We start from the raw sequence: 11,368 nt of genomic DNA, 5'->3' as shown, positions 1-11,368 counted from the left end.
CATGCTGGGATAGCTTAAGATGTTACTGTTCCCAGTTGTCTGCCCTACCACTCTGCCAGAGAATACCATGGAAGCTGATATAAAGATATTGCCAGCCCTTCAGCTGCTCTGCTTTACATTTTGCATTATAGCCAAATCCACCTTCATCAGCAGTGTGAGTTAAAACCAGTTGGGTTAAGATATTTAGGCTGTGCTACTTTTTGGGTTGTTTGTTTGTTTGTTTTATTACTGAGATATCTGCCAGAAGTTAGGTGAGGATTGGAGCCATTTGAGTCAACAACATTTTAAACACAGCCAGACTTATAAGAGCTAGCATATAAACCCCCTGAGCTTTTTTTCAGTATTTGGTTTGTTGGTTTGGGTTTTTTTTTTGCCTCAGTCTTGCCTACTGACAATGTAATGGAGTGGGACACAGCAGAGGCAGCAATTCCATAGATAATCGTTGTGAGAAGGAGCATTCATCTGAAAGAAATTAAATTGTTTCTGCAAGTGTGTCTCAACTGGAAGTACAGTCACACTAGGAAACAGCTTGGAAATTGCTGACCATAACAGTCTTGTAAACATGACTTTTGAGAGGCCCTTGCTAATGCACATTGCTTTTCCAGCTCGCATGGGACAGGTCTTCAAGTGACCGTTTCATTGTGCTACCCCTGAGCCTCTGAGCTGAAACACCTTTCAAGAGTGGTACCTAGAGTGACTCCTAATAAAATACATTATTGTTTGCAAGTTTCCTACCTGAATGTTCCTGGTTAACTAATCAGAGACTCTGAGCAGTACCATCTGTACTGTGCCTTTCATATTTTTGTGTGCAGCTCACCTGGGAAGAATCCAGAATATTGGTTGAAATTACATGTGCTGAAAGACAGCTCTTGGCAATGAGATGAGGAATGAGAGATCTCACACAGGGCAAAGTCAGTGGGATCAGCCATGTGGAATCACCATTTCTTCAGTACAAATTAAATATTTTCTGTCTTCATTTTCCTTTACAAGAGAGGCTTTGTAAAATTTGCTTTCACTGATGGAACCTGGTTTATAGTTTCCCACTGTAGTGGGATCTGGATAGCCTGGAGATAGACATTATATGAAAGAAAAGTTTCCCAATCCATCTGAATAAAACACTTGTGAAACTTTCATGAGAAAACCTATGCTCCTTCATAAGAGATCTGGATATATCTCAGGAAGATTGCCTGCTTCTAAATGTGGAAATGACACAAGTAATATACACTATGCTATTTTCTGTTTTGAGATTAATAGCCCCTAGTCAACAAGTAGCCTAGAATCTGTTCCTATGCACAGAAAAAGAGGCCCTCTTGCATGAAGAATGAGACAGGAATAATCTTGCTGCTTTTTGAGATTCTTTTTTTGCCCAGTGGCATAGAATTCCCTTCCCTAGCCAAAAAAAATCACAGAATCAACCAGGTTGGAAGAGACCTCCAAGACCATGCAGTCCAACCTAGCACCCAGCCCTAGCCACTCAACTAGAGCATGGCACTAAGTGCCTCAGCCAGGTTTTTCTTGAACACCTCCAGGGATGGTGACTCCACCACCTGCCTGGGCAGCCCATTCCAATGCCAATCACTCTCTCTGCCAACAACTTCCTCCTAACATCCAGCCTAGACCTCCCCCGGCACAACTTGAGACTGTGTCCCCTTGATCTGTTGCTGGTTGCCTGGCAGAAGAGACCAAACCCCACTTGGCTACAGCTTAATATTGTGAAACATGCTGATTTTGGTGTGTATGTTCCCTGGTCTCCATTGCAGTTCTGCTCTAGGGCTACTCACCCAGCTCACTGATGAACTAAAAAAAAAAGAGAAAGGAGCACATGTGCTCATTCATTTTGCAAGTAAAAGAGATGAGTTAATTTCTGAAGTCAAAGTCTAGGTGCTTAGCTGTACATCATATATTATCTTCATTAATCTACTGTAACGGAAAAGGAGCAGAGTGGTGGAGCATACTTATTCAACCCTCAGATACGCTTCTTGGGCAGAATGACTGAACCGCAGCATTTACTGCTCCCATTTGTATTCCTGCCTGCTAGCTTGAAAGTAGGAAAAAGGGCTGAGCCTGTTTACATGATGGCAGATCTGTAAGCATCTGCATCGGGCATCGTGTGTGACTTAGGAAAATGCCAGCTTGTGCCAGTGGTGTTGGTCAAGTCTTTACATGTGTTCCCATAGAAGCAACGTGTTGGTATAGATTTTGATGCTCAAACTGAGAGGTGAGTGGATGATGGATTCCATGCTGAGCTTGGACGTAGTTCCCAGCTCCCTCCTACTTTGTGAGAAATGACTGCAATCATAAACCCACTGCATAATGAAGACTTCAATAGGAGCAGGAAACACTACCACACCAGGAATTTGCAGGACATCTGGTAAATCAACAACATTATCACAAACATCATGGCCAACAGTCTGAGCTGTAGCAACAGTAGATTCATTTTCCAAATGTTCCAACTGAGAAAGCTGCTCAGACCATTCCCACTATATGCCAGATGGTTGATTGGTAAGCCAATATTTTCTCTATGCACAGAAGCTTACTCTTTTATCATTAAGAAACATTTTGTATGGGGACAAGGTATTTTATTAGAGGCAGGATTTTATCTGGCCCATGTTTCACTGAAGAAATGTATACACTGTACAACTCACACACCACAATATGGACAGTTGCAAGATATTGGAAGTGTCTACTTCCTTTCTTCTCCTGCTGTTCACAGACATATGAGATGTCTATGACAAACTGCTTCCCTTTCCTTTTGAATGATGGTAAACATTTTAAGTATCACAGTATCAGTATCACAGTATCATCAGGGTTGGAAGAGACCTCACAGATCATCAATTCCAACCCTTTACCACAGAGCTCAAGGCTAGACCATGGCACCAAGTGCCACGTCCAATGCATTAAATGGTATTAACTATGACACAATATCAAATCCATATGAAGATTATTCAAGCTGTAACATGAGTGTCCAAGAGCCACAAAACTAGTCGAGTGATACAGCAGCTCAGGGCAGTGATAATTTAAGATCCAAGTAACAGCATAGCACAATTTCTAGTACCTTAGTCAAGCAAAACTGTCTGCAAAATCAGCAGAAGTTTTGCCTGCTTGAATATGTACCCCAGATAAAACTTAAGAATAGAAAGCTGAATTGACTTTGTGTGTTGACTTTGCAAAATGCTCTCCAATTTGTAATAGCAACTTTTCCTACATAGAAATAGAGACATTGTATTGCTAAAACTTCCAGTCTTGCTATTGGTCTGATAACAAAGGTTTTGATGTAAATGTTCATTTTTCTTCTGCTTATCTGTGTTATTGCTGTAGTTGTAAATCATTGGGTGAGTTCCTAGCTCCATTAATTTAAGTTTTGACAAATATCTTATAAAGGTAGAGATTTCCTTAAAGGTGTTCCAGTTTGATATTTCTTTCATCTATGAAACCAAAGAGAAATATAGTATTTATAGATAATGCAGATGGTATGGCCTATAATCACAGTTACCTGGCATTCTTTTTTAAACATGAGGAGTTTTTTTCTTTGCAACTTCACCAAACTGATGCTTGACCTCAGTATTTATATGATAAATAAGAATTTTGAGGAAAGAGCAGCAGCAACAGCAAAAAAAAATCTCAAAAGGGTTAGGAAAATATATTGTCCTCTTATTTCTAAATTCTCCTGGAGTTTAGCAGATGAATTCTAGTACTACATTTAAGTCAAGATTTGAAATATAGCAGATGTTAGGAATGTGTTGTAGAATCATAGAATCAAGCAGGTTGGAAGAGACCTCCAAGATCATCCAGTCCAACCTAGCACCCAGCTCTATCCACTCAACTGGACCATGGCACTAAGTGCCTCATCCAGTCTTTTCTTGGACACCTCCAGGGACGGTGACTCCACCACCTCCCTGGGCAGCCCATTCCAATGGCATCTGCTTAGACTTGGTAGAGATTTGGACCCATATTCTATGAAGCATGTACATCTTGTGAGCATTTCTGATCAAGATACGCATAGGATGAGCTGGATTTGTTCTGAAACTGCCCCTCCTAGCAGTTAGAAGTGGCAGATTGGTCAATGGAGTTGGACAATGTTGTGACATACTTCAGTCAGCATTCAGACACTTGTGTGTGGTCACCCAATATAATATTTGAATGGACACCTATGTACTCACACATGTGACTCAGAACCTGTGCTTCATTTCAGCTTCCAAAATGTTTCAACTTTTCCACTTCATCTCTCTAAACTGCGGTTGTGCAAAGCCATATTCATTTGCTTATCCTGAGAACAGTAAGGCTGCTGATGCCAGCAGAGCTTATGTATGTAGAATCTTGTTTGCAGAATTAAGTATTAAACTTTAAAACTGAGATCTTTGAATCCAGAAGTCTAAGAGCTTCATGACCTTTCAAGCATGGATTATCCTTATTTTCTATAGAAATGGTGCTAGATGTACTGCTTGTGCTCAGGAATAACAGAGACTCTCCAGGGGAGTGCTGGCCTCCTTTGGGTGGAAGTATGGTATTATTGTGATTGCAAAAGGTGAATAACAGAGACAGCACAGAAGATTCTCCAGACTGCATCAGTTCCAAGTAGTTCAAATCCTGGTCTCAATAAAGTAAATGGCAGCTATGCCCTGTGACTTTAACTGTCAGTGAAGAGAAACGACTGTGCAATGGCTAAAATCTGATACTGAGCTGGCAGCAAAAAGACTGCATTTCACCATAACAGAGATGGGGTTTGTTTTGGACTTGCTTTATTAGAAACAACAACAACAAACTCCCCCAACAAACCAACCAAACCCAACAAAAGCAAAGACAAAACCAACTAACCAATCAAACCAACCCAACCCAACAAAAAAAAAAACCCAAAACAAACAAAAAAAGAACCCCTCACTAAACAACAGGAAAAGGCTAAATATGGATTTTACAGAAGGAGTTAATTTTGCTCATAGTTGCCTTAAAAAGAAAAAGAAGAGAGAGATTTAATATACTTTTCAATCATTTCAACTGAAATGCAACTTTCTCCAATGATAGACTTCCCTACATCTATCACAAGGTAAACAATCTGTGCTAAGAGCATAAAGACTTATTTTCCCTTTATTCTTATCTCAGGGAAACAGTCCACTGACAGAAATGCCTTTTGTCTCGAAGAGATTTGGTTGTGTTTCACTCTAAACTAATGCAGAAATAACAGTGTATTAGAGAAGTTTCTAGTGCCACTGGCAGTGGAATTCGTTGGCCATTATTTTGCTCGCTAAGAAATAAACATAATTTACTCTTGCCAAATAGCTACACACAGATTTGCAGTTCCTTAAAAGTGACTTATCAGCTTCATCAGAAGCTAAAAAGTCATTAAAAACAGGTGCTTGCAGAGAGAAAAGCAAAAAGGATAAAAAGACATTGAGCTAGGGGACTTTATTTTGGCCAAACTGAGTGACAGGAAGCAATATTGCTGGAGGGATGATCATCCAGCTGTTGAAACTCTAAGACAAGAAATATTTGGCAGTTGTAACAGTGTAATGTCAGGTTGAAATTGGTGATGGTGGGGGGGTATTTTAAGTTGGGAGACAGCATTGCTTCATTTTCTTTTGGTCTCATACAGAATTGGATATCTTCATACCAGACTTCCAAGAATGCAGGCAGCTGATGGGTAAAGAGTACCCAAGGTGAAGCTGTCACTTCTCAATGCCTGATAGTTGGTGTGCTAGTTTGAAGCTATCTAGAATGTTTAGGTGAGAAGGATTAGATCATAGGCTGTGAAAGAGAAACAAGGGTGATGTCTACTTCACTCATAGGCTTGCTGAGAGGTATAAGAAAAAGAGTATAAACATAGATCCGGCATTCAGGTGTAGCCTGGGCTTTGAGCTGCATTTCTCTCTAATCTCACCCTCCGTCTCTCTGATTAATCCACCTGCTTCCTAACCCACCTGGCCGACCCTCCGTTCTTCCTTGGGGCACAAGGCAATATCTGGGGTAAGGTAGAGGGGTGGGAGAAGGTGAAGGTGTGGTTGGGAGCCCCTCCTGGGGACTCAGGTTTCTGGGAGGGCTGTTGTGTTTCTGCATTACCTTTTCCCTTGCATATTTCTGTCTATAACTGCATATACTGTAAATATCTGCTTGTATATTGTGCTAAGCTGTAACTAATAAGATTCATCCAATTTCCAGAGCTGGCTGAGTCTAGTCTGGGTGATTTCCAAAGTGTGGGGGGGCAGGAAACACCCAAACCACCACAGTTGGAATCTGACTGCACTGACTGAAGCCTGTAAGAATCGGGATGGAGATAAACAGCTGAGCTCTTCTTGTAAGCCTTTGCAAGAGTGTGAATTGCTCATAATAATACATCTTCCAACCTGGTTGATTCAATGATTCTGTGATCTAGGGGCAAAATTATTTTGGCTCATGTCAGTCAACTGCAGTGTGAAAATACATTTACGTTATTCTTAATTTCCTTTATATCATAGTCTAGTTGACTGGCTAGGGCTGGGTGCTAGATTGGACTGGATGATCTTGGAGGTCTCTTCCAACCTGGTTGATTCTATGATTCTATGATCTCAAAAATGTAGCTGCTGTGTCGTGATGAAGAGAGAGACAGGGAGAGCAGCTTGATGCAAGCTAAGTTCTGTTTATTGTACTTTCAGCACTTGGTTATATACCTTAACATATAAGCTAAAAGATCATGCCACATCCTAATTGGTCATCAAGACAGACCTCAGTACAGACCTCATTAAGCTAAATTAGCAATTAGATAAGCAAGGATTAACAAAAATCCACGAGTTCATGCTTTACATTGTTTCATCTGCTGCAACACTCTCTAAGGTCATTTCAACCCTCTATTTACTTAACTCAGTGCTTTCCCCCTTTATACTTTCTGAACTCATGGCTTTATGTCCCAGTATGTCAAGATCAAGCAACTGTGCAGCACTAAAAGTCCTACCATTCATGGAATCATAGAATCAACCAGGTTGGAAGAGACCTCCAAGATCAGCCAGTCCAGCCTAGCACCCAGCCCTAGCCACTCAACTAGACCATGGCACTAAGTGCCTCATCCAGGCTTCTCTTGAACACCTCCAGGGACGGTGACTCCACCACCTCCCTGGGCAGCCCATTCCAATGCCAATCACTCTCTCTGACAACAACTTCATCCTCACATCCAGCCTAGACTTCCCCCAGCACAACTGGAGACTGTGTCCCCTTGTTCTGTTGCTGGTTGCCTGGGAGAAGAGGCCAACCCCCACCTGGCTACAGCCTCCCTTCAGGTAGTTGTAGACAGCAACGAGGTCCCCCCTGAGCCTCCTCTTCTGCAGACTAAACAACCCCAGCTCCCTCAGCTTGTCCTCATAGGGTTTGTGTTCCAGGCCCCTCACCAGCTTTGTCACCCTTCTCTGGACACTTTCCAGCACCTCAACATCTCTCTCTGGAACTGAGGAGCCCAGAAGTGGACACAGTACTCAAGGTGTGGCCTGAACAGTGTTGAGTACCTGTGTTTTTTGGAATCTCATTTCTGTACAAATGGCTTGAGTTTCTTCTTGTTTTCACATTGCACAGTAACTTTCAGTTGTACATGGTTACTCACTGAGTAAAAAGAGTAAAAAAATCAGTTTGATAGTTTTTCTACTCAGTTTCATTACGTATTGAATATTCAACCAGCTATAGGCATGTAAGCTGTAGCATCAAAATGATAGGAGTTTATTAAACACTAAAGTATTTAATACTAAGTACTAATATATCAGGGGCACAGCAAATTTGGCTAAATAATCTGAATATACTTATGTAAATATGGTGTGCTCTGCCCTGGAAAGAGTAGATAAATTTAATGGAGCCACTTTTTAAACACAAAAAGTAAATTTGTGTCAGCAGGATAGTAATAAAAAAGAATAAAAATCTATTGCCTTGCCACTCCCTGTAAGCAGAGAACTCTGAAGTGGAGCTACATGCCTAGCTTTGTTCTTAGCTTAATTATAGCCTTTGACACCTCCTTAAAACACTCCTTAGTTTCAGCCTTTCACCTTCTCCCTGCAATATCTTAATTACTTTTTCAAACAGAAGATTAAGTATGATTGCCTTGACCTCCTTCTTTTCTCCCCATTCCTCACAGTCTTCCTAAAGCTTCATTACTTTTCAGATCACATTTTCCTTTTCAGTGCTCTTTCCCTTTGCAGGGTATTTTGATTGTTCGCTGTTGGCTTTCCAGTTGCTTCTCTCACTGCTTCTCTTAATGAAAATAAAATCCTTTCTCTTTTATTTTGTTAGACACAGGATTTTCTTAGGGACTAATATCTCTTTAAGAGATCATCTGAAGATAGAACTTAATTTACTATTTTTACATCAATCACTCTAAAATCAACATTTTCATTGTCATCTCTCCTTTCATCAAACTTGACTGCCTTGTTTCCCTTAAGACTTTCTGTACGTTCTGCCTCCCCTTAAATGTAGTGGAAATAAAATCTAGTTCCTTACTCTCTCAGCTGCCAATTCCCTTCCAATGCCACTAACAAAACTCATTGACATATATCATAACTGTGGAGGTCATTTTAGACTCTTGTTCTCTCTTGCTCTGCGCATGAGAAAAGATCTCTCAGTGTAGTGATACTGCTGTTATTGCTGCTCCTAGAAAATGTCTAACATCCTTCACTTTCTGAACAGTGAAAACACTCAATTCACACAATTTAAACCATTTGGGGTTTTGTTGTTGCTTCATTTCCACGTTGTGTTGGAAGCATATTTTTCCTGCAAAACAAGCAATCACAACATTTTCCTCAACAACTATTTTCTGTCCCTGAGTCCTATTGACTGCTTCTCTCTCTGCTTCAGTCTTTTGTTCTCCTGATCTTTCCTGAATCTCATCTCATCCTCTGTTGGAAGGTAGGAGAGCCCGGAGAGGAATCTGGACAGGCTGGATGGGTGGGCAGAGGCCAATGGGATGACATTTAACAAGGCCAAATGCAGGGTTCTGCACTTTGGCCACAACAACCCCAAGCAGTGCTACAGGCTGGGGACTGAGTGACTGGAAAGCAGCCAGGAAGAAAGAGAGCTGGGGTACAGGTGGATAGTAGGCTGAAGATGAGGCAGCAGTGTGCCCAGGTGGCCAAGAGAGCCAATGGCATCCTGGCCTGGAGCAGGAACAGTGTGGCCAGCAGGACAAGGGAGGTTATTCTGCCCCTGTACTCAGCACTGCTCAGGCCACACCTTGAGTGCTGTGTCCAGTTCTGGACTCCTCTGTTCAAGAGAGATGTTGAGGTGCTGGAAGGCGTCCAGAGAAGGGCAACAAAGCTGGTGAGGGGCCTGGAACACAAAGCCTATGAGGAGAGGCTGAGGTGTTTAGCCTGGAGAAGAGGAGGCTCAGGGGGGACCTCATTGCTGTCTACAACTACCTGAAGGGAGGCTGTAGCCAGGTGGGGGTTGGTCTCTTCTGCCAGGCAACCAGCAACATAAGAAGTGGACACAGTCTCAAGTTGTGCTGGGGGAAGTGTAGGCTGGATGTTAGGAGGAAGTTGTTGGCAGAGAGAGTGATTGGCATTGGAATGGGCTGCCCAGGGAGGTGGTGGAGGCAACATCCCTGGAGGTGTTCAAGAAAAGCCTGGCTGAGGCACTTAGTGCCATGTTCTAGTTGACTGGCTAGGGCTGGGTGCTAGGTTGGCCTGGCTGATCTTGGAGGTCTCTTCCAACCTGGTTGATTCTATGATTCTATGATTTTAACTTTTAGGCAAATGGTGTAGTATGAGCAAAGATGTTGTTTGGTTATGGGGGGTACTAGGTATGTACCTGCAGCTGAAATCCTAGAACCTGGGTTTCACAGGTTAAGGGAGGTTCTATAAGCACCTGAAGAAAACAAGCTGGTGCTGAGAGAATGAAATACACTTTGAATATTATTTTTGCACAGGTGCTATTTTTGAATTCAAATACTTAACTAAAGGAATAAATATAATGTGAACAATGGTTTACTGTTGTACATTGCCAACTGGACAGGTAAATTTCCCTCATTTTGTGTATTTGATCCCTGGACATCTTGTATGACTTTAAATGTTACACTTCCATGTCTAAACCATTCTTAATGGTTAATTTAATCACATTAGATCTGCATTCTTAACATCAAGTTCTTGAAAAATAAACATTACAAGATTTAAAGCCCTTTCTTGAAAACCAGGCTAGCTTCTGGAGCTGTGCTACCAGACTGATTTCATTCTCCCCTTCTCATCTTTTCAGAACCGTTTACTTTCCTACATCTCTTCCCATTTCAGCTACTTTTAATTGCCTAAAAGTGAGCTTCTAGACATTAGCCAGAGGTGGCCACAGACATCCAGAGATGTTTTCTAGGCTGAAAAAGTGTAGTGAATTTAGGAAAGAAGAATCAATAGAGAGGCAAAGTATTAGTTTACACTAGACACCTATCTTGTAGGTGTCTAAAGTTAGATGAGTTTGATGATTGTCACTCTGAGACATTAAAATCATTTCAACAGAGTATTACATAAAGGAATTAATCCAAACTCAGGAAGAAATATAACATCATTATTATGGTAATATTATTACAGTAATGGTTCCAACTCTGCTAATGTATTTTGTTTCCCTCTGGAGATAATAAGCTTGGGGGTAATCCCACTATGCCTTGCACTATACTTTTACTAACTTTCTGTTTATGACTGCCAGTAGACTAAACTAGGGCAACACATGAGTAGACGATTCTTTGTGCTGCTTAACATGTAGTATTTTCACTTGGGTCAGTCAACACTTCCTAGACAATGCCTAAAGAATGTCTGTTCCTAAGAGGTAATCATAGAATCATAGAATCAACCAGGTTGGAAGAGACCTCCAAGATCATCCAGGCCAACCTAGCACCCAGCCCTATCCATCTACATCTTAGCTGAAGATGTACCTGCTGACTGCAGGGGGGTTATATCTTCAGAAACAGAGAATGGGGTGGATATGATTTATTTAATGATGCCACTTGGACTCTGCTGCCAGCCTAGCTAGCTGTTTACAGGGCAACATTAGTCACACTAACAGCCTGTAGAGTTCCACTGAAACTTTAGTTGCAACTGGAGCTGACTTAGTCTTCACATCTTCTGAGATGACTATCTAGGAAACTATATGCAGCAGCATGACCAGATCACCATTACAGGATCTTGTCACATAGAGTAGTTTGGGTTGGTAGGGACCTCCAGGTGTCACCTAGTCGAGCCTTCTTTCAGTGAGCAAGGACATCCTCCATTAGATCAGGTTGCTCAGAGCCCTGAGATGCCATCTCAACACTTGCTGTCATTAGAAGATAGGGAATTCTCTATCTAATTGCAACACCATTTTTTTTAATGTTAGGAAATAACATGTTTGAGGAAGGGGATTTTGTTACAAGACCTCAGAGCAGAGAGAAGAGTGATAAAAAGGAATT

This window comes from Pogoniulus pusillus, chromosome 3 (assembly GCF_015220805.1).
Source record: "Pogoniulus pusillus isolate bPogPus1 chromosome 3, bPogPus1.pri, whole genome shotgun sequence".
NCBI classification, from domain to species: domain Eukaryota; kingdom Metazoa; phylum Chordata; class Aves; order Piciformes; family Lybiidae; genus Pogoniulus; species Pogoniulus pusillus.
This window is presented reverse-complemented; position numbering follows the sequence as displayed.